General features: G+C 41.3%; 1 protein-coding gene across 5 annotated transcripts in view; it reads left to right on the top strand.

The window, feature by feature from the left end:
* The window catches only part of ZFYVE28 (zinc finger FYVE-type containing 28), a 144,794-nt gene that overhangs the window by 40,739 nt on the left and 76,706 nt on the right, over positions 1-27,349 (top strand). The window lies entirely within an intron of this gene.

Raw genomic sequence — 27,349 nt, 5'->3', positions numbered from 1 at the left:
TGGAGCTGTGCTATTGATTGTGTGGAGATTTCTGTACAACCTATTGCCTCTTTGTACTTTTGGAGTTGTTTAGCAGGCAGTGCTAGGATGTGGATCTGTTGTTAGAGACTAAAATGTATAACTTCATCTTTTCCAAGTTTTTAAGCACATAGATGAAGTCTGCCTGTTTTCACTTAGATATACAAATTACAAATCTGAATTCATCGGTCTGAGTCATTCTCCACTCAATTTTTGATTATTTTTTTTTTTTTTACTCCTAAGAAATCCCTTTCCCTTGCATACTTTTTTTCTGACTTTAAACTTGTGCAATTACAAATGATGTTGACAAACAATGCGATGCATTAATGTGACAGCACATTTTCCTTTCTAAATGCAATGCGTGGAGAATAATGAAAAGCACAGGCTGATCTCACTTGTGATGTATGTGGCACTCACAAGACATCATTTCTTTTGCTGTCCTTGATGAAAATTGTGCTGTCAAAGATGCTAGCTATCCATGTGTTAGCAGATGGGTTTCCTTTACTCTGAAATGTCACCAAGCTTTATTATGGTAATGGCTCAAGGAAGAAATTGTGGAGAATAGGTTGTCATTAGCTAAGCAGAATTTAACAATGAAAAAGCATCCTGACAAAGTTTATTTAAAAAGATGTTCCATTGTCTTGTAGTTTGTCATCTTTACAATCGCACAATTCTGTGGAAGGAAACAGAAGGTACAAAAATGCATTTTAGAAAAAGGAAAAAAGTAAAAAGCTCCCCCACTTGTACTTCATCTTTGAACTCCATTATAATGTTAAAATGAAACCTGCATCAGGTTGGTTAGTTTGTGTGTGTGTAGCATATAATTATCTGTTCTGATTCAAGATTTTTTTCCCAAATCCGCTATAATAAAAGAAATTAAAATGCTGGGAGTTAACTTTGCTGTGGCGTTGCTTATGGTTGTAAATGTATTTGTTGTTGTGGCTTAACTTGTAAATTGGCAATAAATGGTGTTCACGTTATATGTGAAACTCTGCTGGATTCTTAGTAAAATGCTTGTTAATTCTAATCTCAGATGGTGCACAAAGCCTTCCAAGTTCTCTCTCTGTTCTTTTGCATCAACTTACTGATGTAGTCAAAATAAAGTGACCCCTTGAAATATATGCAGGCCACTGAATGCAAGTATTACGGGTGGTTGAGTGTCTCTGTGCTGCTCCTATCAAGCAGCAAGCACATAGTAATACATGGTGGTAGTTATCAAATACAAGGCTGGAGTATCTTTTACTGAACAACTCCTTTGAGACAGTAACTGCATGCAGGGCTGATTGAATCTGAATAACAAAATGCTTGGAGAGTAACCTATGCTTTAACAAGACAGAACAGAATCTAAAATATATCCATCTGCCAGCCAAACAATGCCTGTACAAACATTTTTTTCAGCATTTTAAATGTAGCACCAATGAGTGCCTAAATTGGCGAGCAGATTAATGTGCAGCTGGGATTTATAACACTGGGTTGAAGAGAACACTTATTGAAGTCTAGAGTGGGTTAACCACAGCAACTTTTCTTCTTTTTCAGAGCAGCCAGGGTATGCCCATCCAGGTTTTTATTGGAGCTTATGAGCTGAAGTAACTGCAGTTTTAAGAACTGAATGCTCAGTGTGGACTGAATGACTAGATTTTAAGAGTCTTTTAGTTAAAAAAATACTTTTCTGCTATGGCTTAGGTTACTGTCAGCTGCAATACAAGGGGGCCCCTGGGGATCAATGGTATGTTTAAAAAAAAATAAAAATAAATTTTTTAATATATGCGATAGCCCCAATATTGTCTGAACAGACCTGCACTAAAACTGTAGGATTGGAAGGAATGAATAATAAAAGATTCACTAAAAAGTGCTTGTATTTCCTCTTGAGCTTTTTGCCTAGTAATGTGTACTTTGTGATGATTTTGCTTTATGATTAAAAAAAAAAGCAAGTGGAAAAAAAACTATAACCCCCAAAACCACAACAAAAATCAGACAAATGGTATACATGAAAAATTGTATGTCACTGCTTTGAGCCTGCATCTTCTCTCTTTGACAACCTAATTCTTGGTCATCTGCTCTGCTCTAGGCAGGATATGGAGTCACTGACTGGTAGCTGGAAGTAGGTTATGTACAATTAGCATGTTTTCCTAACAAACAAACCAATCTCTGAAAATGTCCGTTTAAAGATGGGGAAACCCTTGTAAGGTCCTTATCCTCTTAATTTTTTAGGCTAGCAGTGAGAAGTCATTTTATAGCCAAGAGCCAAAGATGAAATCTAAAGCTGGGCAAGAGGTTGGGAGGGGACATAAGACAAGAGTGACCAAAGGGTTATTGCATGCTGTGAGACACAGTGCTTGGCATTGAAAGCTCAGGAAACGGTGAAGAGGGGCTGTTAGGAGTTACGATTTTTGTGATTTTTGTCTCCCCAAGCAAGTGCTACCACAGCGAGGCCTTGCTTCCAGGAGGCGGCTGGACATCCGCCTGCCGATGGGAAGCAGGGAATTCCTCTTTTTTGCTTTCTTCGTGCATGCCATCTTTGCTCTTATTAAATTGTTGTTACCTTCCCCTTGTGTCTTCTTGTCTTTCCTCTGTTTTTCTCCCCATTCCTTGGGTGAGGGGAGCGAGGGGGAGGCTGGGCTGCTGGCTGGGGCCTGCTCACCACAGGGCAGCTCATGCTGAGTAGGATCAAAAGGCCATCACAGATGGGGCTGAGTGAGGCCAGAGCTGATTTTTATGAAGTAGTAGGACCTGGCTTGCTGCTTGAAGGGAGGGATTTACCAAGACAAAGTGTGTAGTTGGTCAGGGGACTGGTGACAGAAACAGGCTGGGCTGTGATGGCCTAGGCCCCCTCAGGCTGGTGGTGTTGAAAGTTCAAGGTGTGGGACCCCTCCTGAGGCTGGGGGAAAAGAGGCTTTGTTGTGTTATTTATGTATTTATTTTAGAGCAACCGTGAAATGGGCTGCTCCAATTAGAGGCTTCTGCTGTTTCCTTTCAAAAAGAGTTTGTGCAAGGAGCTGTGTGCCCCTGCCCGACTGTGCTTGGCTGAATGGACAAGCCATTGGAGATGATGCTGGGGATCTGAAAATGTGTGCCTTTGGAAAGCTCTCTGTGTAAACTGTATTTGTTCAGTGAGAACTGGAGAATGAAAGGATTCTGTATATATTTGGCAATAGAGGATATTATTAATTAGAGCCATCTCATAAGCAAATTAATATAATCTGACTGTGGAACTGTTTTTCTGCATGGATAAGCAGATGCATTAGGCTATAAACAGAGACACATCAGGGCTTCTGCTTTAACTTTTAGTTTTGCCTGTATTGAAGTTGGTGAGCAGGTTAAACATTAAATAAAATTACCAGACCACGAGATAAATGCAGAATGCAGATCACCTGTATCATTCGGTATCCTAACGCCCTTTGAGAGCAAATAGCGACCATAGCGCTCAGTTCAAGTTCCCTCTTGGCATCAGTTTTCACTTGAGAGAGTTATGGGACCATATTGCTACGTTATCAGTGTAATTAGAGATGGACACTCAGGAAATTTAAAATTGCATATTTACAAGATCTAAATGCAATTCTATAGTCGTGAAGTCCAGGTATTAAATAGCTAAATACATCTGGCAGAAGTAGAGTTGAGACAATCTACTGAAAGCTCTAAGAGAAAGTCTGCAGTTCATTCTCCTCATTACTGCAGTTGTATATAAGCTGTTCCTGGTTGGCAAACAAGCCAGTTACAAAGGCTACAGTTAGCCATGGGAAAGTCTGAGATTTACAGTGAACAAATCTGTTTATTAAGTAAGCCCATAACAGCTAAATGATATGCAATTTTGTCTCATGTTTCTGCTGTTTGCTTTTAACATGTCACTTACACATGGATGAAAAAAGTCACTTTGTGTCTGATCTCTGGTAGGTTTAATAATAATACAATTTTTTTTATAAAGGTGTGCATTGTGAGAGCACCTTAGGAGACTTGGTAGAATGCTGGTAGCCAGCACTGAGGAAATATCTTCTATCAATGGTGGTGTTCAAAATACAACGTTAGTTTTATGGATATGTGGTTGACAGTAAACAGATCAAATCTGCAAAATGCTTTTTGTGGTATATTTATAACTTGAAAAGTTTTAAAAGGTATTGTGAGTTTAATGTGCACACTGCTGAATTTTTATTTCTATAATGGTTTTGTATATACCATACACATTAAGACAGCAAGTAGGCATTCATCTTGGCTGTCCAGTCTGAGACTTTGAGCTTTGTTTTCTAATAGCCTCCCTTGTTTAACACAGCTCCCTGAAGCTTCAGATGCCGTGTGAGCTCTCAGCATTCCCATGTTTCACCAAGTAATTGTGCTGGTTGGTGATGAGCAGGGTACTTAGCTATGGTGTGCTGCTACTTGTCTGAATCGGGTAGTTGTGCTGCTTCTTAAAACTGAGACTTGTTTGTATGGAGAGTGTAAAATATTATTGTTCAAGCTTTCATTGTGCAGCTGTACTTCGTTTTCAGAGGTTTTTGTAGAATATCAAAGTCATTAACCATTTACAATAGAGCTCATTGCAGCTTGGCTCATTTGGTGTCTTCCCAAGGAAAAAAATCCAATTGCTACTCATGCACTCAACTGTAGTTGAATGTGCATTAAACTCTGCCTCACCCCAGGTAGGCTGCACAGAAGTTGTGCATCCGGGTCTGGGCTGAGTTGAGCTGTACAAGCACACCTTAGAGTCCCAGTTACATGGCCGAGGTGGGACCAAATCTCACCTTGCGGCCCGAGCAAGGATTTCTGGGCACACCTCTTCCTGCTGTGACCCTTGCTTGCAGGTGTTGTGGTGCCAAATAGGTCAGCATCGAGGAGCTTGCTTCTAGGAGAGCTGTGGTGAGTGGTGCAGGAGCAGTGCCCTTTGGTGCCAAGGGCCCCAGCAAGTGCAGTGAGGTATGTGTGTAGGCACGAGGAGGCAACTCAGTGTCACAGGAGTCAGTTTAAAACTGGGAATAGGAGTGTCTTTGTTACAGAGTCCTCTTCAGGCATGCTGGCGTACCCCTGCGGTGGTTGGAGGCTTCTGTGATGTTTAATAAGAGGTTTTGGTTTTAGTAACATTATCCTAAACTTTGCTGGATGGGAAAGCAAAGTCATTTTATTGGCTGAGCATTTCTTCTGCAAGCTTTCAGAAAGAAAACTAAGTGCTGCAAAAATACCCCATGCAAGTTATTGAATTTAAAGAATTATTTTTTTTTTATGGCCAAATGTGAATTGTTCTGAAATCAGGTAATTAGATATTCTGTAGTACCCTGTAGGTCAGGCAGTGAGGTTGTGGGATTTATAGGTAAAAGACAACAAGTGATGAATGTGATAGGAGCCAAATAAGTATATTTTCACAGCCTGTTTCATTATAAGTGCATTAATTCCCTGATTTTTGTAGTCAATTTTTTCAGAAGCTGTCAGTTAGAAACTTAGTAGCTAGTATTCTATGCATTTTTAAACTATTTTCTTGTTTTTAAATACATGTAGCACTTGACTGTGTAGATATGCCGAGTTTAAAGCAGATTGAGAGGCAGAAGTAGGTAAATAAACCAAAAGAAGTCAGTTGCTCTTTGAGATGTAATACAGCAAAATAGTTTTTGCAAATCTGGTGTTTTTCTGAAAAGTACAATGAGAGACTACATGGTCAGGTCTGGAAAATGCCTGTTTGAATGAAGGGACAGCATTTATTAACAGGAGCCTGGTGGTGAAGGCAGTGCCGCCAAGTTCTCAGGGAAACGCAGTGACACTCAGGGAGCTGCTGCTGGAGTCATGCAGGGTAAGGTAAGAAACAAAACGGGAAGAGGAGCCTCTGAGACCTTTGCTGCATCGAGGTGGCTGAACTCCCCGGCTGGCTGAGCCGGTAGCACTGCCGAGCTGCTATTCCTTTACTGCCACTGAGAGCAGGTTTGAGGCAAATGCAAAACTGCAAGTCGTTGCCAGCAGCCTGACTGAAATCTAATTGTGTCATGTTTCCCACAAAAGCTTTGCTGTGCAACCACATGACTGCGGCATCCATAAATAATCACATAATCTCTGCTGGAGGGCCTGTGCTAGACGTGCAGCACAATGATTTTTTTTTTTAATGCTCAAGATGGTAAGAACTTCCCAAATGTACCAGGCCTCTTCCATTACTTGATCTATTACTTGACCTTTTTATCCGCCAGACGTTGTAGGAAGTGACTTGTAGCATTTGCTATGTATATGTATATGCATATGTAACTGAAATTGTACAAATGCACAATAACTAAAAAAAAAAAATAATGAAATTTATGTTTTAGAGGGATCATATTAAAATTAAACATAATTATTGCTTGGTTATTGCTTGTGAATAATAATGTGTGTAGCAAAAGGTGAATATAATTGTTTTTGTTTGTTTACTTTTTGGCAGAATTTCTGAAAATCTGTGAATCTCAGTAATTCTCTTATGCAACCACTGGCAGGAGCATGCTCTGAAAAAGCACGAGCTGCCCAGCTAGGACTAGAACAGAAACTAATGCTTTTACATAGGAAAACGTTAACGTTTGAGCTTTTACTTATTTTAAAATAAATGCTGTATTTTGCTACTTGCGTTTCCTATTTATGAAAGGAGGAAGAAGTGACTTGTAAGATCTTCACCCATGCTTTTACTTGAAGTTTTTCCTTCCCAGACAGCTCAGCATGGCGTGGCACGTGCACCCATCACCTGCTAGGTGCCGTACTGTAATTTGGGCTTGCTCAGTGCTCTGGCTTCAAGCTTCTCTTACAAGCGTGGGCGATTGACTCCCCTAGCTGCCTGTAGCATCTTCACCAAGCTGATCACTAGCACTGCCATTTCCCAGACACCTCTTTCGAGCATGAAGGCAAGTTGGGGTAATTTTTGATGCTCTGGTGTTGTCTTGGTGGTTGGCGTTGGCCTTCCCACGTGGGGTCACACCAGGAGCCTCACTGCTAACAGTTGGTGCCTTTTTAGGACCAGAAGACGATACGTGTACCAATATTTGCACAACAAATTCTTGATGTCAATGTCATCTCATAGCCATTTTTCTTTCAGCATGGAGATGATTACAACGTGTGTTAGGGTTTTGGATGTGGTGGGTTTTGAAATGTGGAATACAGCTCTTCTGCTGTGGGAAAGGGTTGCTCTGTGCATGAAAAATTATTCCAACAAAGCTTGCTGGGCTTTTTGACTTAGCTCACAAGTAATGAAAAAAAGCCAGGTGATGGTGATAAAATCTTGTGAACGAGTGTTGAAAATTTTGTGGGGATTTGAATGTGTCAGTAACTTTCCTACTGCTTAGTCATGAGTTTTTCTGCAAATATTGATTGGTTAAAATTATAAAAAGTTCTGGCAGCAATACTCACTGAAGGGTTACAGCATTGATCCCTACCCGAAGTGGGGCTGCAGGTTTCAGGTTTAGTGTCTGTCAGCCTTAGTTAACTAAGAAAGGAGGAGTTTTCTCAGCTGCAGTGGTGTCAGATGTGTGCCTTGGAGCTGAGCTGAGCTCGGGCATCAGCTCGCCTTGTGCCCACACCGGCCCTGCGAGAGCAGATGACTTGTAGCAGTGCTGCTGTGCAGGACACAGGCGCTTCCTGGTGCAAAATGCCTCCCACCAGTTCAGAGTAATTTCATTTTTAATTATAATAGCTTTTATCCATGAATCTCCTAGTGTTTTATAAACACTGGCGGCTTCGTTCACACAATGTTCTTCTGTATCGCAACGCTTGGCAATAAGGGAGTGCTGTGAGAATGAAATGTAACCTTAATTTTCCACGTGTGAGATGGGCATCTTACGGGTACAGTGCAAAAAATGTTCGTGATTACTCTTCATGTGAGTCACAGGGTAGACCACAGTTTAATAAAACTTAATCATACAGTTACAGGTAGAATTAAAGGCTGCAATCATGCTGGAAAGGCCCAGAACTGTTCCATGGTCACAGAGGGATTTAGTGGTAATGTTAGTAATAGATATTCATAGAGCAGCCAAGGACCAAAGCTGCTGGTTTTCTCATCATTCACAAAACATACAGGTTCAAGTGGAATTAAGATCAGGGAGGCCATTGCCTTATTTAATCCATTTGTGGTCTTACTCTGCTTTTTGTTCTTCTTGATTTGATTTTTTTAATGCTACTGTTCACAGTTTGAGTAATCAAAAAGTTTTTGAAACAGCTTTAGGGAGCCCAACTCCCAAGAGTTGGACTTGATGATCCTCATGGGTCCCCTTGAACTGTGATGCTGTGCTGCAGGATTTAATCACTTGAACAGAAATTAGAAAACTAAAAGAAATCCAGTAAGAGAAAACACGGAGGTTGGGTAAGGCTAGAAAACTCAGCTGCAAGAGTTAAGAGGATGCAAATTCTGCTGTTTCATTTCAGGCCCCCTGATTTCTTTCTCTATTTTCTTCTTTTTCCCTTGTCTTATTTAATCAATACAGTTTTCAGCTTAGTGCTTTTTCATATCATGGTTCTTTAGCAAAATGTCACCAGCCTAGCAGTGCTTCAGGTTACAATCTGTATCACATCAGTAGCCTAAAAATATAGCTGGAGTTGTTTGCTTTTGCTCATATCTCCTGAACATGGTCATTTAACAATGCGTTTGTAAAAAGCAGAGCAGTTGACACAGAAGCATTTTCTGTGTTTTAATGACTTTTTTCCCCCATGAAAACTGTGCAAGCATTGGTAGAAAAACAACTTCATCTAAGTAAAAAGGCATTGGAGTGCCTTTATTGGAAACGAGGTTACAGCTGAGAGGAGGTCTGTACAGTAAAGCTGAAAACTGTGAAATAAAGTCATTTGTAAGCCTTTATGGAAGAGGTTAAAAAAAAAAAAAGCTTCCCATGGAATATTCTTGATTGAAAAGATCTGCTTTTGCTTTGATGCACTTGAACCTTTTTGTACAAATAGGGAAAGTGAGTAAGAATAGGAAGGTTTCTCATAAAGGTATCTTATTCATTGTGTTGCTGTTTTTTTCTCCATTCTTGACGCTGCATCAGCAGTTGTGCATCCCCAAGGGTCTGTAAAGCCAACTCGTGAAGAACTGAAGGAAGGAGTAAGGAACGCCAACGCTGCACAGCACCACGAATCTCTGAGGATCTGAAGGGAGCTTCGTGTGGTCTGGGACAGCCAGGATGTGTTTCTCTTTGTAAAGAAGGAAGAGTTACTTGTGAAATTTGAATTTGTCCAAATTACCCATATAGTTGGTATACCAAATCTGGGTTGACTTGTGTGAGTAAATAATTAAGGAAATTTGTAGCGTGCTGTACAGATGAATTTGCAGATGTGATTGGTACCACGCTTCCACTTCGGCTAGCTAGTGATACCTCTAGCTGAATTTGAAAGTAAGACATAAAAAATGATGAAAAGCAACTTAATAGGAGAGAAAACAAGAAAGAAAGAAAACAACAAACCAACAAAACACAGTTTGGATTATAACTGACTCTTCTAGCTCTGGGATTTGGTTTCTCATCTGCGTTTAAACATCTTCCAAATGCGCATGCAGACTTCTCTTTCTCTTTTTGCCCAAAGGCTTTTCTTTTTCTTAATTGTTCCTTCATAGTCGCCTTTCCTCAGAGCAGCTCCAAGTTTTATTCTGTTTTCACCTACACTGAAGAAAATTGGATTTACCAATTTTGTGGTTTGATAGCAATCCTCAGTTCCAGTGGTTTCTGGGCTAAAGATGCAAATTTCTTCGAATATGACTTGTTTTGGAGGCTCATTCCAAATCAGATACGTGATCATGGGACAGAAGTGTTGTGGGTTAAATCAGTACACGCTAACTGTGCAAGTCCACTTCTTACCTCATCTTCCTGAGTCATGTTTTGTGTGTTGGGCTTTGAAGCGTGTAACAAATGCTGCAGCGAAACTCGGTGTGATTGCTAATGAGTTGTGTAAGTGCTACGTTGCTCCTGATGTGTGCTTTTTTTAATTATTATTAAACTGTTCAGTTCACTGTGGTGCTTTGTTTGTCCGTGTAGGACTTGCCCAGGTGTTTCTGTGGGCAAACAGTTCAGCTTTTTTGCTCTGGAGGCTGTGGGGAAAGTAGGCTGGGTGGGCACAACTTCCCTGCCAAGGCACTTGTTAGGCTTGTCCCTGCTTAAAGGTTTGTGCATTGTGTGTCTGACTTAAGTCAAAGTTCATGTATGTGATATTCCTTGGAGCCATGAAGTTTGTTTTACATGTAGAGAAAAAAATCTTCATGTGTTTTTTACATTGTAGTCCATAATTAGTTGTCTTGATCTTTTTTTCCCTCCTATTTTCAGTCTGTAAGTAAAACCCTGCTAAGCACCAGTCCATTTAATGAAACTTCTTGCATCTGCCTTTGAAGCAAAGGGCAACAGCATCCTTTCAGTGAAGACTGGTTGCTAGAACAGACATTTTCATTTCCTTAGTTTTCTTCAGCATTTGCTGGAGAGCCAAAAAACCCCCAGCCGTTCAGTATGTGCATGCTCACAGAATATTTGTGACAAACTTCTGGAGGAAACCCTGAGGCTCACGCATGTTCTTTGGTATCCTGAGCATGCCAGAGCGCCTTCCTGGCTATCATTAGTCACTGGAAGCTGCTTCGTCCTCAGCAAGCATTGCTTTTTATACCTTCCTCCCGTCCCCGCTGGTGCTCGTTGTCACTGTTGGTTTGAAGTGTCCCTGCCAGTAGGTCCTCGGTGCTGGCAGGCAAACGTAATGTGAACGCTTAGATGAGGCTGATCTGTTTAGCTCATTACTAGCTCGAAGATTTGAGATAAAACATGGGAAGAAGTGACATGATAGATGCATATGGGAGAGCTCTGTGAAATGGTGAGCAGGGAGGAGGTTCTGACAGCAGAAAAAGTTAAGGGGCGCTGAATGGAGCAGGTTCAGGGCAAAGAAAAGGTTCTCTGCTCTTCTTCAGCCCGTGTGACACCTTCTCCTAGGATGCTGCAGATGCCTGGTATTTACAGGATTGTCAGGAAGCAGCTGGACAGATGCTGTAAGTGAAGTCCTGCTCACCATGCCGGTTCAGAAGGTTGCGTGGCTACAGATAAGGCTGCCAGATTGCAGCTGCACACAGCTTCTGGTGTCTGCTGTAAGCACAGCTGCAAGCAGGACTCGGGGCTAGGCAGACACTTCTTCTGTCCTGGTATCACTGCTGAGAGAATGGGAGCAACTGGTGATGTTCTCCATATGCAGATATGTTCTGTAACCTGTTCATTGGCATTGAATCTATGAACCTGATATCAAGCAGATGCTAAATGCAGCAGGAATACAGTGTTGCAGGTTTTTTTTTGTTTTTTTTTTTTGTTTTTTTTTGTTTTATAAGTAAAAATAGATTTGATTTTGTTTAGGTTGCCTTTTTTGGCTTGTTCAGCTTTGCTGTTGAGTGTTGAAAAAAATTAACATGCCCGCAGCCTTTTGACATCAAAGTCAAATCCAAATAATTACGTGTTGCTCTGCAGCAAATTGCTGTGAAGATTACACACAAACAGAAGCCAGCTTCTGAAAACAAAGCCGAGGTGTCAAAATGTGCTCTGGCACCTTACGTGCATTTATACAGAGAAAAATATATCCGAGAAGATGAATTAAAGCCAACGTGAACAGCTGAGCAAGCAGACAAGGGTTTCAGCAAGGATCACAGAAAGGTGAGGAAGGAAAAGCAGCGAGGAGCTAACACCCCGTACGGGCTGACTGAGCTGACCTGCTGCCTGTGGGGCTCTTCCTTTTCACTTTGCCTTCAAGCTTGCTGTGAAGTTGAGCTCTTGAGGCCAGAGGTTGTTTCTCAGTGTGGTGTAAGACCATTGCAGCATGATGGAGCCATCCTAGAGTGATGGCAATGTGGCTCGGGTTGGTTATTAGGCTGTACAAAGCAACACAGCAGTTCCTTTCTTAGGATGCTACAGAAAAAAATAGTGGATGTTGCACCATAATTGCTTTGTGTGAGATAAATAGGACAAGCAAAGAGTTAAGAAAAAGTTTTAGCTCAGGTTTGTGAGAAGTTGCGTGGTGTTATATCAGTTCATTAGCAGCAACCAGTTCAATCTGTCAGGCGGGTGCTTTATGGGAACCTTTCCGATGGCAACCAGCAAAGATTTTTTCCCCACCTTGTATATACATCTCTAAATCTGTCAAAGTCTGCCTTCAGCCTGGCTGTTCATCCATATGCTGCGGCGTGCTGGAAGATTGGGGATGCTGCTAGTTTGTACAGACAGCAGGATTTTTTCATGCTCTGGAACGCTGACTATGGAAGCTAATTAGCTTTTGGGGGTATTTCTTTGTAGTTTGCTATTACGCAGTGCAAAATTTCACCTGTGTGTATGCAAACAAGTTCATATTGATCTTAGCAGCATAATGCGATGTCTGAATGACTAAAAATAATAAAAAGGATGTTGTTCGTTCTCTAGCACCTTACAAAAGCATTTCTTTAATCAGTTTAACCTTTCTTTTGTTGTCTTCTCTTTCTTTCTAAGCAAACAGTCACAGGGGATCCTTATCTGTAATTAATTCTACCTTATAGTATGTCCTTACACATAAACCAATTTTAAAACTTTTTTTTTTTTTTCTTCCAACAGTGCTGCAGTGGTTCAGCAGCTTGTTTTTAAACTGAGTCAGAACAACTATAACAACTCGTTGTCAGTGCAGAGATTGGAAATGCAGGATTCTGAGAAGTGTCTGGGTGCCTGAACATAGTCCTTGAACTTCTGCCTAGCACACGAACAGTGTGGATTTAGAGGGCTTTCTGGTCCCTATTATTTCTATCCCTATTATTTCTAAAAATATATTTCAGTTATCATACTAGAAACTTATATGTAGAATTTTTTTTTTCTGCTCTTTATGGTCATATAGCTTCTGATGAGGCTCTATTAGAATTGTGGTTTTAAGAAAAAAAAACACTTGTGGACAGCTGAAGGAATAAATTCTGAGTGTATGTAAAAATAATAGTTCCTGGTAAGCAGAGCTAAGGCACTTCTCCTTCCTTTTCAGGCTTCCTAAAGTGCTGCACCCGAACTTTTGCCAGCATTTCCAGGAGAGTGGGTGGCTTCAAGGCAATAGGAAAAACAAATAAATCCATCAGCGTATCCACTCAAGATGGACGCATCCTGCATTATCTCTAAAACTACTTGCACTTTGTACAACAAATTAAACTCATGAAATTACACTCTTATCTTTTTCTCTCCTGGATAAAGAGTGTCCTTTTTACTGTTCTCTTTCAACTGCCTGATAACCAAAGCAGCACATGTTGTATTTGCTGGTTTCTTTATGAATCCACAGTAAAAATCTTTTTTTTTTTTTTTTGTCCTTATTCAAAAACATACAAATAAGGATTGGTATTTTTGGAATATAAATTTAGTATATCCAATTGAGCTGTATTACAGGCAGAATGGAGTTTTAATCCAAGTATTTTTTTTTTTTTTTTAAGTCATATGAAAAAAATAAATTGAAAAATAATTCTTACCTTGCCCCAGTGGTAGATGCAGTTTCCAGGAGACTCCTCCTTCCTTCTCTCCTTCCCTGTCCTGTCCCTACCCCTGCCATTTTCTCTTTGTCCTTGTATTTCCAGTGATTTAATCCTGATGGCTGTGATCTCGGTTCAAATGCATCCTATCTGTGTCTGGTTCATGTTTTTTGGGGGCGAGTTCATGCCCCTGGCCAACTGAGGGAGCACCTGTATCTCTCCAGGGAGTGACTGCTCCTTTTCTTTGTAATTAACCTTGGTGCCCTACATCTCACCTGCTTTCCCGCGTAAGCTCTTTGGGGGGTAAGCCAAGGCTGCTCAGCCATGCCTCGTTGGGAGCTGTCAAGTTTTCCACTTTATTTGGTAATTTTTGGAGGAGAAAGGATGCCAACAGAGGGCTGCCTCTGCAGAGCGATCCTGGGAGACATATGGGGGAGTCGAGGAGAAAGCTTCTGCAATAAAAAAATGTCCTCATTTGTAGAAGGATTTTGGCATAGCTAAGCCAGCCCTTGCACAAAACTGGCAAGTTTTGAGGGCAGCGTTTGCATTTTTTGGTTGCTGGCTCCTTGTGCTGCTGTGGTCTCACGTGGGGCTGGGGCAGCGTTGCTCGTGCAGAGCTGTGAGGTCTGGCTGTGGGATGTTAAAGCCAGAGCAGATCCTTAATGTTCAGTTCTCAGTGCAGCGTGGCGTAATTGCACTGTACCAACCTTTTGTTTTTTCCTTTGGACTGCTCGACTCGATGTTTTTCCTCTTTCTTCCTGGGGTGCTCTGGCTGTTTGCGCTTCAACAAGATTTTCCTTGGCACAAGCTGCCAGACAAACCTTAAGAAACAGTCTGAGGAAAAATGCTGGCTTTGATTCTCTTCCCGGCTAGGAACGGCGCTGATTTTATGAACGGGGAGGAAACCCTCAGAGCATCTTATCCTGGTCTGGGAAGAGTTTTTCACTAGGCTGGCCAGGGTCTGCACACCTCCGCATGGGATCACTGATGGGGTGGGAATAGGAAGCAATACGTGACCAGATTTGTCACAAGACAAAGAGAGAAGTCTCTCCCTCACCACCAACCACGAATATCCAACACTTCCCAAGGTATATAAAAGAGCACTAGTGATTGGGGATGGTAAATACCTGATATCCTGTAACTGAGGTGTAAGAGCTTTGTAGAGCACTGAACTTACTCTTCCTTCATCCAGCAGGGAATGCAGCATCCCGTGCTTCTTAGGCTTCTTAGACTTGGAACCCAAGTACAGACATGGAGATTTTAGCCTTCTGCTCTCCTCTGCATGTCAGTGATGCCCTGCCTCGTAGGACATATCTCTCCCAGACAGCATCTGTATACCAGTTCCTGTACAAAACTCTGTTCCTGTGTAGAAGGCCACATTTTTGAGGATGTAACTCTCGAAATATAATTGGTTTAATTTTACGGGATTGTGTAGGCTGCTGTCTCCAGTGAGGGCTGTGAACCCCTTGAGGATCAATGCACATTTCGTTTGTTCGCTTGCTTGTTCTGAGCCTTCCTGGCAGTCCTGAGAGCTGCGGAGAGAATAACACGAACCTTCACGAAACCAAATCTACTGACACGGGAAGAAAAAGGGGAAGAACCATACTGACTTAATTTTTAATTGCAAATTATTGTGTTTATTTCAGCCAGCTAAAATAGTTTGAGCTGTCCCACAGACCGAGTGGAGAAGCTTGCCGTGTGGGGTTGCTTTGCAGTAACCTCTTAGGATAACCATTTTCTGGCTCCAAGGCTTTTCTGGAAGGAGGCGTGATTGAGTTGGTTTTCAGGGGCGATGTCTTCCAAACTCATTTTCCTGTTCTGGAGAATATCGGGACTCCAGTGTGTAATTACACAAATACAGTTTAAGACAGGTCAGACTGCAGGTTTACGAACTGTGATGATAGTGGGGGGTGGAAAACTCATTCCATTGTTAACAAAGGGCTCCGGACAGTCATCTGCATGTTAACAAGGCCAGGTAGCCATCCATGCCAGGGATGGACTGCTGAAGTAGCTTGCTAACAGCCACGGTTACCAGAAGGAAGCAGTGAGTATGTGACAACAGGGAGAGGTGACTGTAGGAGTGGCACATCCAGGAGTACCCTAGCTCAGAAGTCGGGGTTGGAAACAATGCTAGTTTGGTCAAAAGCATTGTTCTTCTAGTTGGGATAAACCTCTTAGCCAGACCCCTCAAATCTTAATCGTTTTACCCCTGCACCTGACTACAGCGATGCTCGCAATGCGAGGCACTGGGGCAGGGCTTTATTTTAGCATCATCCACTGCAAGTCAGAATAAATTCCTCGCGATGTGACATGTATGGGAGTCGCGTTGTCTCCTGCTGCGGGTGGGTGCTGAAGCACCTACTGGTGCTCAGCTGGAGAGCGTGCCCGTCTGCTGCTCCGCAGGGTGCTTGGGGAGGGGGCTGGCTCAGCTGCCTGGGCAGAATAGGGGAAAAAAACACCTTTTTTTAAATTGAAATTCAGCTTTTCCAAACTTTATGTGAGCTGTATCTTGCTCTAAACGCTATAAAGCAAATTTTTATATAATAATATGTGCAGAGAGAAATTAAGTGTATAGCTGAGAAAGTTTTCACGTTTCTGTTTTTGTTGGGAGTAGTTGGGAACACGGGCAGCTGCAGGGTCTCCTTCAGCTCTTTCCTAGAAATAAGGAGGGCTGCTCTGCCTTATGTGCACATTTAGCTTCCCAGGTGCAACAGCTCTCTGGTGAGGAACACGTGTGATCATTAGGAGCCCTAGCAGTCCCTGTATTTTGGAGTCTGTGTTTTCTGTAATGGAATTATTTCCTGGGAAATGAACTTGTTTGTAATGGCTTTTCTGGTAATTTGGCAAGTTTCACTTCACAGGTAATGTAGCTTTTCCTTTATGGAATCAAATAAGTTGCATGGCTTTCCTGAAATTGTCTCTTGCAAAGACAATCATATCTATGTAGAAGAGCTGTTAACGTAACTCCCATACTGCCAGTTGCCTCATTTACCCTAGGATTCATCTGGATAGAAGGGCTGCGTTCAGTGCAGCCGCAGAGGTTTGCTCTGATAACTGCTTGATGGGTTGGGGCCAATCCTCAGAAGTTAGCAGGGAGCAGGAGGGGTCTCGAACATCCTTTCCAGAGAGGTGTCGAGGTTTGTGCTGTGCTTGTAAATCCATCTTTTTGGTTACATATTTATCTCCTGTATTTGCACTGTTCTCAACACCAGTAATGATGTTAGCTTCTGTCTAAACCTGGGTGTATCTGTGCTTTTTTTATATGTGTACTTCAGTTTCTTATTACCTTCCTCATCCCGAGCATCCAGTGCTGTGTTCAACGATGTGACTACTCAGTTTTGTGCAAGTTTTTTTTTTTTTTTTTTTTTTTTTTTTTTAAAGCTTAAATCCTGAGGATGTCTGTCTCCAACTGGTCTTTCTGAAACATCCTGCATTCAGATACCTCCTGGAAATTACTTATTTTGCCATGTTTTTTTTTTTTTTTTTTGTCCAATTATTTTGCTTTACGTGAGATTAGTTTCCTGTATATGGAATAACTATATAGACAGATATCCCAGAAATGAGTCGTCATGATGTAATCTGCCAGTATTTTAACAATCTGACTGGTAATTTTGTCCCCTCTAATAGTTAATTCCTCTTCCTTTGTCTTAGGTTGTGCTGGGAGCTGCCTACAACCCTTGTAGGTGCTACCACCAGTGCTGCCTGGAGAGATGCAGCAGAATGCCTGCTTGATTTACACCGCGGTGTTTTCAGTCCATTTCAAAAACATAATTGTGTTTTGCTGACTACAGATCATCTTTGATATCCCTCTAAACCACATGCACATCCCCAAACTTGATCAATTCCAGGCTATCTTCTTCTGCCTGCCATCTCTGGTTGATAAATTCTGGACTTCCTTTTCCTCTCAAATAAATAAACAAAAAAGTAAATGAATAAAAATTGTTTCTCCACACATACTGTAATTACGGGTGTTAGTCATGATTTTGAATGGTGCTTGTGTTCCCAGCACAGCTCTGGGTGATGGTAACATCAGCCTCTGAAGTTGGTGCTTTTCTGAACAGAGACATTAATTGCAGATATTCTGTTTTAACTTAATTTGTACTGATTTTCTATGCACATGATTGATAATTGAAAAGAATGTAAAAAATGACATCAAGGAAAACAAACGACAAGTGCCAAAAGCCCTGACTTCTGCTATACTGACGTGTGGTTTAAAAACCCCTGTCAGCCTCCACAGCATTTTCTTTGACAGGGGATGATGTATTTCACTTACATTTGATAAGGAAAAGCAATGTGGCTTTACAAGTTGTGAAATATTCAGCACTTCAGGAAACTGAAGTTTCTGATTAGATAAGCTAACTGCTTGGAAGAACAACGTAAAGCGTTTTTACTGTAAGGCTTCTCAATTAATTGCTCTGAGTGTTTGCAAACCTCCACAAGTGCACAATACGCTTCTCCTTCAAGTACTTCTCCACTAATGCTTGGTCGTATATATTAAAAACATTTTTCTTGGCTTTAATAATGCCTTGAGATTTATTTATTTATTTTTTTTTAAAGATCATTGATAGTCCCTGAAGTTCTGAAGGCGTTGAACCTGCTGGCTTGAGGATATCAGAGCAGGGCTGTGCTTCAGGTAACCACAGCAGGAGGGAGAGGTAATGGAAGGGCTGAAGGGTACTGGAGCTAAGCCCTGATGCCCGGCAGCTTGTCTGGGTTTTCTCTGAGATACCAAGGAAGTGCAGGTGAGAGATTTGGAGTTGATGAGGTTCCAACTGATGTCTGGCCATCAGAAGAAGATCGTGCCACCGATGGGTCTTTCTGCAGTTCTTTCTGGATGGGTCTTTCTGCAGTTCTCATGTGAGAACCCGTGGCTAGGACGGCCAGGTATCGACTGAGCTGGGGGAAAAAAAGGCATCTGGTTCGAGCAAAGACCACAGTGGGAAAGTGCATCCAAGTTGAATCCTCTATTTTTACATTTGTTCCCCAGTAAAAAGATTTGAGCAGGAAAAAACTGAGTAGAAGGGAGATGACAACTTATTTTCACCAGCATTGCAGCAATTTCCCGTGTTTTAGGCAAGTGATGTGATTGTGTGACTGTAGGCAAGGCATGTGCCTACCGAATCAATGCAGATATTACCATCTATTTTCAGGATAGTCTTGAAATTACTGGGGATAATTAAGAACTTCGATTTCAGAAATGTCAGAACGCTTTTTTGATGCCTTGTTGATTTTATGCTGATTATTTTATTCAGGGAAAAATATTCAGTTTGACAATTGCACAGCAATGAGCAACTTAGATCAGAGGCTGTGTGTGTGCTGAGCCTGGTGTTGAGTGCAGTTTTTGTAGTAAAAACAATTGAACTTTTTGACCTGTGGAGCTGTTGAAATGTAGGCTGTAGATACACCAGCAGGTGTTTTTGCCCTTTTACGTGGGAGAAAAATCATGGGTCTGCCTCCAGTTTTGGTACGGTGCCTAGTTAGGGTTCGTTTTAGGAGTCTGGCTGGGGTGTAGAGCAGTGGTAGCAGAGAAGGGAGCTGAGCTTTGGAAGACAAAGTCTACTGCTGTGTGCTGGTAAAGACCAGCAGCAGGTGTCTGTGTAGGAACTGAGTGAGTTGTGCACGTAGGAGTTAATGTTTCTGCATTACCTAAGCGTGCTTCGCTTTTCAAAGATCAGATTTCTCTTTTGTTGGTGTCTCCAATGATGTAGCGTTGTTGGGTTGTGTTTTTTTGGTGCTATTATCAAATATCGCGAAGGAAAAGCAGGCTGAAGCACATTCTTGCCAAAGCGTTGTAAATATTACAATAAGCATTTCTGGTAATGCACTTGCTTGGTTTTTAAAAGCAGTTCTGCAATTAATGCCTCTGGCTCTCTGTCATTGAGCATACTGAAGAAAATAATCAGCAGGCAGAATTTTGGGGAATGCAGCTGGGGAACATGAAAGTGTGTAATTGTGACGTGGAAGTGATATTACTGATCAATAGAGAGCAATAGGCAGCAGGCTTCTATGCATTACAGCTTTTCTAGAAGTTGTTTCTGGAATGAGGAAAACCAATTAATTCTCTTGGTTAAATAGGTAGTGTCGCAATTGTGCTGGGTTTTTGTATTTACCTAAACGGGCAACAGACAGGTCTCAGACTTGGTCTTGTCTCTTCTGCTAAGATGTGATTTGGAAATCCTAGTACAAATTGCTAATATATAGGTACTAGAGGTTTTTTTCTTTGTGTTTTCTCCTTCAATAAATGAATCACCCAGCTTAGAAAAATATCTGTCAGGAAAGCGTTCGTCTTGTGCTTCTGCTTAGTTTTGAGCATTCTGTGTTGGGCTCTAAAAGGAACCTGTTCATATCAGGGACGGGCAGGGGAGACCAGCTGAAGCCTGGTGCAGGTTATCCCGCATCTGCTTGCTGATGAGGAGAAATGGTCCAACTAAAACCATGTGCTGAGCTAGCACAGAAAACAGGAATAGCTGTACGAACCCATTGCTTTCCCAGGAGAGATTTCTGCATGCCCAGGAGACCAAGAGCAGACCTTGAGGAATTGTACGAAAAGACCAAAGAAAGCCTAAAGGAGCAAAAAGCTTCAGTTCCACAGGGGAATGGGGCAGGGACGCTGGTGACCATGCTGCCATGCAGTGTCATCTAGTTAGGTTACTGTCTTACCGGCAAATACAGGCTTTTTATGTGCTTGTATACATATGTATGTATGTGTATAAATATATATAATACTGATGGAATGTTTGAAAAGTTTTTAGCACAGTTTACAAAGCCCTGTGTGAGCATGCTGGTGCCTGTCTGTTGCTTCTGTCCTCTCTCTTCTTGCCCATTTTTTGCTGGTTTTCAAAGCCAGCCAGCATTGGTGCTGAAGCAAGCTTGGAAATAAGATGCTAATCTCAGTAACAAGCCCTTAAAAGCAGTGAAAACCCTAAAAGGGACCCTGTGGACAAAGGGACTTTCTGCCAAGCCAGAAGTTCAGTGCCCTGACCGAAGGGCTGTGTCGCGAACGGGGTCGTAACACGGGTAGGAGCCGTGGTAAGCACGGGACAAACATCATCCAAAGCTGCTGTTATCCTGGAAACTGAATAATAAGCCCGTTTTGACAGATGATGGCACTCAAAGCTACTTTTTTATATTATTTAGCTGAAATAATGGGAATCGGATCAGAAGTTTTACTTAGGCAGACGTTCATTTGAAGTTGCTGTCTGAAGGTGGAAGCCGGGAGAAGTTACTGTGTCAAGGGCCTGGGAAGATGCCTTGCTTTCATCGCTGGGCTTGAACAGCTGCGTTTGGGAATGAAGTTCTGATGAAATCTTTTTGTTGCAGTGATTGATGGCGGTAGCGATATGATGCCAAGGTAGTTAAATCCTGCACATCTGGCAAGGCGTTCAACCTGAGCTTATTGAAAGCCTCCTACCAGGCAAACGAGGTAGTGAACGAGCAGCTTCACGCAGGTGATCGGTCTTTTATTCAAGTACGATGCGGAGCACCTCAGATTCATCATAAGCAAATTTGTTGAGGCAAAGAAAATAAGGATGCACCTTCAGTATGAAGAAACCTAAGGAATGTGCTGCGCCTGTTAATACCCGAGAGGGACTGCGTAGCAAGTCTTTTATTATAGCAGGCTTGGACTCGTTGCTGGGTCAGGTTTCCTTCTTGTTAGGGTTTTGTCTATGCCCTGATAAATGAAGACATTTCTCGATCCAGAAGTAAAGTAGTGTATATGGCAGATTGTTCAGAACAGGTTGGAACTGAACAGGGAGGCAAAGCTGGCACGCTACCAGGGCTGCTAAGCCTGAGCAAAACACTGGAACTACAGACCTGGGAGGAAAAAAAAAATCCTATTAGGATATAGCAACCTAGAAGAAGATGGAGATTTTGAAGAGGCTGCAAAGCAATCTGTAAACTGCACAAAGCTGTCTGTTTTTTTTTCCCCCTAAGAATAGAAGTCTGATTTTGGAAGAAAAAAGCTTACAGGAAAAAAAATAATGAAGACATGAGCATTGAGGATGGGTGAGAGGAGGTTCCGGTTTGTCTCAGCGTTTAGAAATTTTTATAAATACTTAAAAAAAACATTAATAAAACATGTTATAACTGTAGTGGATTCTGAAGTCCTCTAATGCATGAAGCTGTGAGAAAATGGAGCTTAGCAGGGCAGAGGGGTTTGCATTATTGGAGGAAAAATGGTTGGATACTGCTTCAAAATGATACTGCATTGCCCTGCACATCTGGGGCCTGTACATCTGGAAATGTGGGGATCTGAATTGACATTTTTCCTTTTGACAGGTAACAAATCCCTAAAAACATGGTGGAATCTATTTTATTGAAAAGATACTTAGTGTAACGTCGACAAAAATGTAGACGAATCGGAATGAAACTGCATAAAAGCCTTTAAAGAATGACCTCTCCACTTGGATACTTATCCCAACAAGCTCAATTCGCTCCTTAGTAACTAGTTGTCCTTTAAGCTTGATGTTTTTGCAGCAGTTGAGAAAGAAAGGTGATTATCCTGAAGTCAAACCTGGGGAGACTGGCCATGGGAGGAGGCTGGTGGGAGTGGTAGGTCAGTGGGAGGTTGGACCATGGGCTGGTGGCCAGGTGCCTACTCAGCCGTCCTCTTGCTCCCCAGTAGCACAAGGGGAGAAAATAGGATGAAAAAGCTTACGGGCTGAGATGAAGACGGGTAAATCTCTTCTTCCTCACCATGACTTCTTCATAGTTGCAGCTGATTTTGGCAGGAGGCAACCAGGCAACTCTGGAGGTGGAAATCCCTGCAGTGAGCTTGGTGGGGAGGCAGCGCTGCAGGTTACCATGCTCCATTGCTACCTAGAGCCTTGATGTCCCCACAGCAAACCTTCCTCCTCCTGGAGTGTGTCTTATTCCCTAGAAATAGAGGCAATGGTTCAGCTGCAGTCCACTCCTGTTCAGCACAGTACGTGTCCAAAAGCTTAAGTAACATGTGTTCAGCATATGCTTATGTACTTCCCCCAGAAAATATGGATTTGAGCACATGCTTTTCTAGATTAGTATTATGAACGTGCAAAAATAGAAACTCCGTGCAGTGACTTAATCCATCATGAGTGAAAACTGACTGTGTGGCAGTCTCAAATATTTGCTACTCTAGTTCAGTGTAATCACTATCAGATTATTTTTTTTTTGCTGGTATTATTTCTATATCATTCTGTAATGGAAGCATAGCGTTTAAATGTGCTTTTTGGAGAGCACTAGTAGTGGAAAAAAACTCACTCACCTAATTTGTGTTGTCCAATAGTAAATAAATCATTATCTCACTGATTTTTTGCTTAAGGCACTAGTAGCGTTTTTTTTGTGTGTGTGCTAACAACCTGTTCACCTGTCTTTCTAGCTTGTGTAATGATATTCTGTAGATAAACACAGCAGCTGGTAAAGCTTTAACCAGTCTGTAGCTTTTCCCACAGTGCTTTTTTTTTTTTTTAACAGATTCTTATGACCAATTACCAATTGTTGTGTTCATTTTGGAGTCCTTTTTTCTTTTCATACCTGTGCAACACCAGAAAGCCAATAAATTCATTTAAAAAAAATTCATTTTCAGTGTTTTTAAGACTTCATTACAAAATTAACCTTGAGGGAATATTTCACCCTTTTTTCTTAATGGATAGCACTTGAAGTAGAGTTGGTAGATGTAAAAATAAATAACTAAATCGTGCATGCTTCGAGTAGCAGAGTTGCTTTTTCCCTTCATGTGAAGCAGTGCCTGTGCTATTAAAAATTATAACGTTTGAAGTTAAGTATCAGATATTGACTCCTCCACCTGTTAAAGAATGATCATTTCTTATTGGTATTTATTACCATTTGGAAAGCATTGAATAAATAATCAAAGAACCTGTCTGAAGAGAGGATGTTGGTACGCTTGCTTGCACAGAAGGTGAAAATGAACCCATGTAACAATTTACTGTTAATCCCTTTCTGAAAAAAATACTAAAATCTTTGAAATAAGTCATCTGCCAGTCAAGCCTGCTAGTGCATCTGTGACTTGGGTAGTCGTGTTTCGACTGGATGTTTCGATCACTGCGAGTCCATTATTTTTCACATTAGCAATTAATACTTTTGGGTTTTCAAGCCTAAATCCTATTACTAATGGGAAAAACAAACAAACAAAAACCCAGTACTTTATTCTTCTAACATTACATAAGTCTTAAATATGTTTAATTACTTTAAAACATGCAACATCAGTTTTAAGCTTCAAAAATCCAACATTGCCTCTGAGATGTGTAACTGATCATATTTAAAATCCTAGGTCCTATTTCTGCTTCATGGTACACAAAAGACATTGTCATCGTGCACAGGGAGTTGTTTTCCAAAATGTTAGGCAGTGTTTTCTGTGTTCTGGAGAGCAGGATCAACTTCTTGACCTAGAGCCTTTCAAAGTCCTATCTAAAAGCAAATGCACTTGTGAAGACCCATTTCTGATTTCTGTGCCATGCAGTAATCATTCCCCTCTGGCATGGTCTGATAACTACAGCACTTATTTTAGGGAATGGAAAATTTGAGGTTGATCCTCTTTCTCTGGTGGTGCCCTTCTTTCCCCCCCAAGACACAGCAGGCAACAGATTTTGACTGACAACAACGGGACCTTCTGTAGTAGAGACATTTACACCACCCTTCCCCATAGCAAAGGGGGAAGAAAGGAAGCCATGCAGACCAAAGATGGTTCTGCAGATGTGAATGCCATGGTCTTTCCCTAAAACTTCTCACTTCAGCGGATGGAGTCCCATCTGGACAGAGTTCCAGCGGGAGCGCAATAGGAACTGCGGAGTTGATGTTTGTTAACCATCCTGGCTGAGGAAGGACAGCATGATGTGGCACCCACAGCAATTAAAACGATCACTTGGGGACTGTTGGGTGTCACTAAATACTGTCCTGTAGGTGTTTGGTGGATGCAGGTGCTGTAATGTGTAGTAAAATTAATTTACTTGTGTAAAATGCACCTTTTACCATTACCAAATGCTATTTGAAAAGCATTCCCAGTGGATGTAGGCTTATGGTTTTCTTTTTCTAGTCAAAAAACAACTGGGATTTACTATCAGCAAACTGCGTGTAATTAATGTTTTTCCTCATAGTTTCTTTCTGTAGGGATCGGGTCAGGGTTTGAGTGCATGGCAGAGACATTAGTGCTTAGGACACGGAAAAGTGCAAATGGACAACCAAAATCTGGAGCCTTTTCTCTCTGCTCCGCGGGTTTTATTTTAAGCAGGGCTGGGGTTTAGCTGTTGTTTTGAAGCCTTTAGATCAGCAATTCAAACGGGAATATTATTTTCTGGAGGGTGAGTGACAGGCATCAGAAGATAATTATATCGCTAGCGAGGATCTCGCTCATCTCTCTGCTTCCCTTGTTTCAGTCTGCTCTTCGGCTCGTTTGTGATGATGACGTCTTTTGTCCCTATTTTTGGTGGAGATGGTGGGGGATTCATTCATGTTGTGATGGAAGCAGAAGAAAAACTTGAACAGGATCTTTCTTTACTTCCCTATGAAGGATTGTAGAAACCTGGTGAAAATGCTCTTCGGTGTTCAAAGTATGGGCTGCTGTCGGTGGTGTTCATGAGACCATGCATAATTCTGCATTAGCTAGTTGAGAATGAAGCAGTATTCATACTTGAAAGCTGTCATCAAAATCACGCAGAAGATGCTCGCAATCTTGTTTCGAAAGAAGAAAATCCTCCTCAAAAATGAATCCTTATTTCTGGAAACTTGATTTTCAAAACAATTATTAAATTCCGGAATTACTGACCAAATGGTTTGAGATTTCTCTCTTGGCTCCCTGGCTTTTCATTGTAGTACCAGTTTTCTGTCTAGCTCCTTGCTTCTGTCCTGTGTTGAGATGTCTGTGCTAGAATTCCTTCCTTTCCCAGTCAGTTTACACTTTTTTTAAGTGACAGCTTCTGTTTTTGATAAAGACCAGCTTGTTTGCAAGATGTGAGAATGGCATCTTTTCATCTGATAACATGTAATAAGTAATCATACTGACCTGTTACTTATCTAACAACATGTAGCTCATAGCTCTCTTAATTTGTTTCCTTTTAACATTCTCTTATAGTCCGTGTAAATCCTGAAGAAAAATCAAATCCAAATTTGTTATGAAACAAACTGAGCTAGCCTAATTGCAGTCATTTTTAGGTCTTCATTGGGGAAAAGCTGCATGAAGCCTGTATGAAGTTAATGCAACTTTACATGTAGAGCTTGGCAGTGGCAGGGAGCCTTCTGCATTAAATCTCTGACTTAATGAAAGCTGCAAATGAAGAGTAATGCCTAACAGAAAGTGGATGAAATACAACAACAACAACAAGACAACAGTAAGAGAACTATTCAGTGGGTAACCTTTCATAAAAAGGTGAATGATGCAGTATTACAGTAACTGATGATATGCTGATTCCTGTCTGGAGGACAGAATATGATAGTCAATGCCTATCATATAACTCAGAATAGTAAGTAATGACCAATGTATAAAATGATGGCTTTAAATCTGTGGTGGATGTGGTCTGGTGTTACGGTAAGTTATGCACTGGCTGTGCAGCTACACGGAATATTCTGGGTCATTTGGTGGGCTAAATCTTTTTGAACATGAGCTGTGAAATGCAGAAAGACTTTGGAGGGAATGCAGGGTGCACTCATAGAGTGAAAGAGACTCCCAGCTTGAGAACTCAGGGTCAGGAGGGTGTAAGGATGATAATAGATTTAACAAAAACAAACAAAAAATAAAACGGGAATAAAACCCTATATGTGATCTACAAGGGAGCTGTAGTAAAAAAAAGGGTAACTGCAGTCCATGGATACAAAAATAGCTGACAAGAAGTAGCTTAAATGCATGATGCTCTAGTGGAACAAGACAAGGTAAGTACGTAGAAGATGAAGTCTAGCAAATCAAACCAAGAGATTAGATGGATGAATTTGGTTGTAACATGTGAAGTTCTTGATACAAAGTACAAAGACATGAAGTGGTAGGTTTTCTGTTAGGTGCATTCAAATGAAGTCTGTCTATTCATTTAAACAGTTGAAGGTGAAAGAGTACTAATTGTTACTCTGCCAAAGAATAGTAATTCAGACAGGATTATTTGAACCATGTTTTGCATAAGATGAAAGCAAAAATGGGCATTGAGCATGGTGCTATCGTTTATTTTCTCCTACCAGTTGGAACAAATTGAATTTAGAAAGTTGGGGTTATTAATTTTAAGTGTCCCCCCTGCTGGGAGATTTCGAGTTTCATGCAGGTGTGTCTTGCCAGGGACCACATGATTGACACAATTAATCAAAGATCATGATACTAATCCGCAACAAACATAGCACAGTAGAAAGAACTCAATTAAAACTTTTGTTCCTCCACTTTAAAAGATCAGCCACGTGGGAGTTAAATATCTCAGCCTAATGTTTCCTTTAGCTTGAGACCACTGTTAACAAATGGCCTTACTGTGCTTCTGCAGTGCCATGTAGATGTGTATAAATAAGAAACCATCCTTTGCTGCAAGGCCAGGCTGGATGGGGCTTTGGGCAGCCTGGTCCAGTGAGAAGTGTCCCTGCCCATATCAGGGGTTGGAATTAGATGATTTTTAAGGTCCTTTTCAACCCAAACCATTCTGTGATTTAAGACTAAACTTCTCACAGTTTATACACATTGTACTATAGCTGCTTAATAAAACAACAGAGAAAGGATGAAAAGGATAAAATCTTAAGACTGGAAAGGCTTTCTATTATTTATTTTGTAGTAAGTGGCTGGCTCTCTGCTTAAAGGAAGAAAAAAACACATTCATTACTGTTTCAACTGCCTGAAAGGATTATTCCTGACTTGCCTCGCAACTTGAATGGTGTGAACTAGTGATGTAGAAAGCTGTTGGGTAGTGTTACAACTCATAATAATATTAAAGATAGGAAGCCTTAAAATCATTATATTCATGCACAAATAGGGCATGTAGG

The sequence above is a fragment of the Aythya ferina genome (assembly GCF_964211825.1).
Source record: "Aythya ferina genome assembly, chromosome: 4".
Lineage (NCBI taxonomy): Eukaryota > Metazoa > Chordata > Aves > Anseriformes > Anatidae > Aythya > Aythya ferina.
The sequence above is the reverse complement of the archived record's forward strand: the minus strand, read 5'-3'. Positions and strand labels throughout refer to the sequence as shown.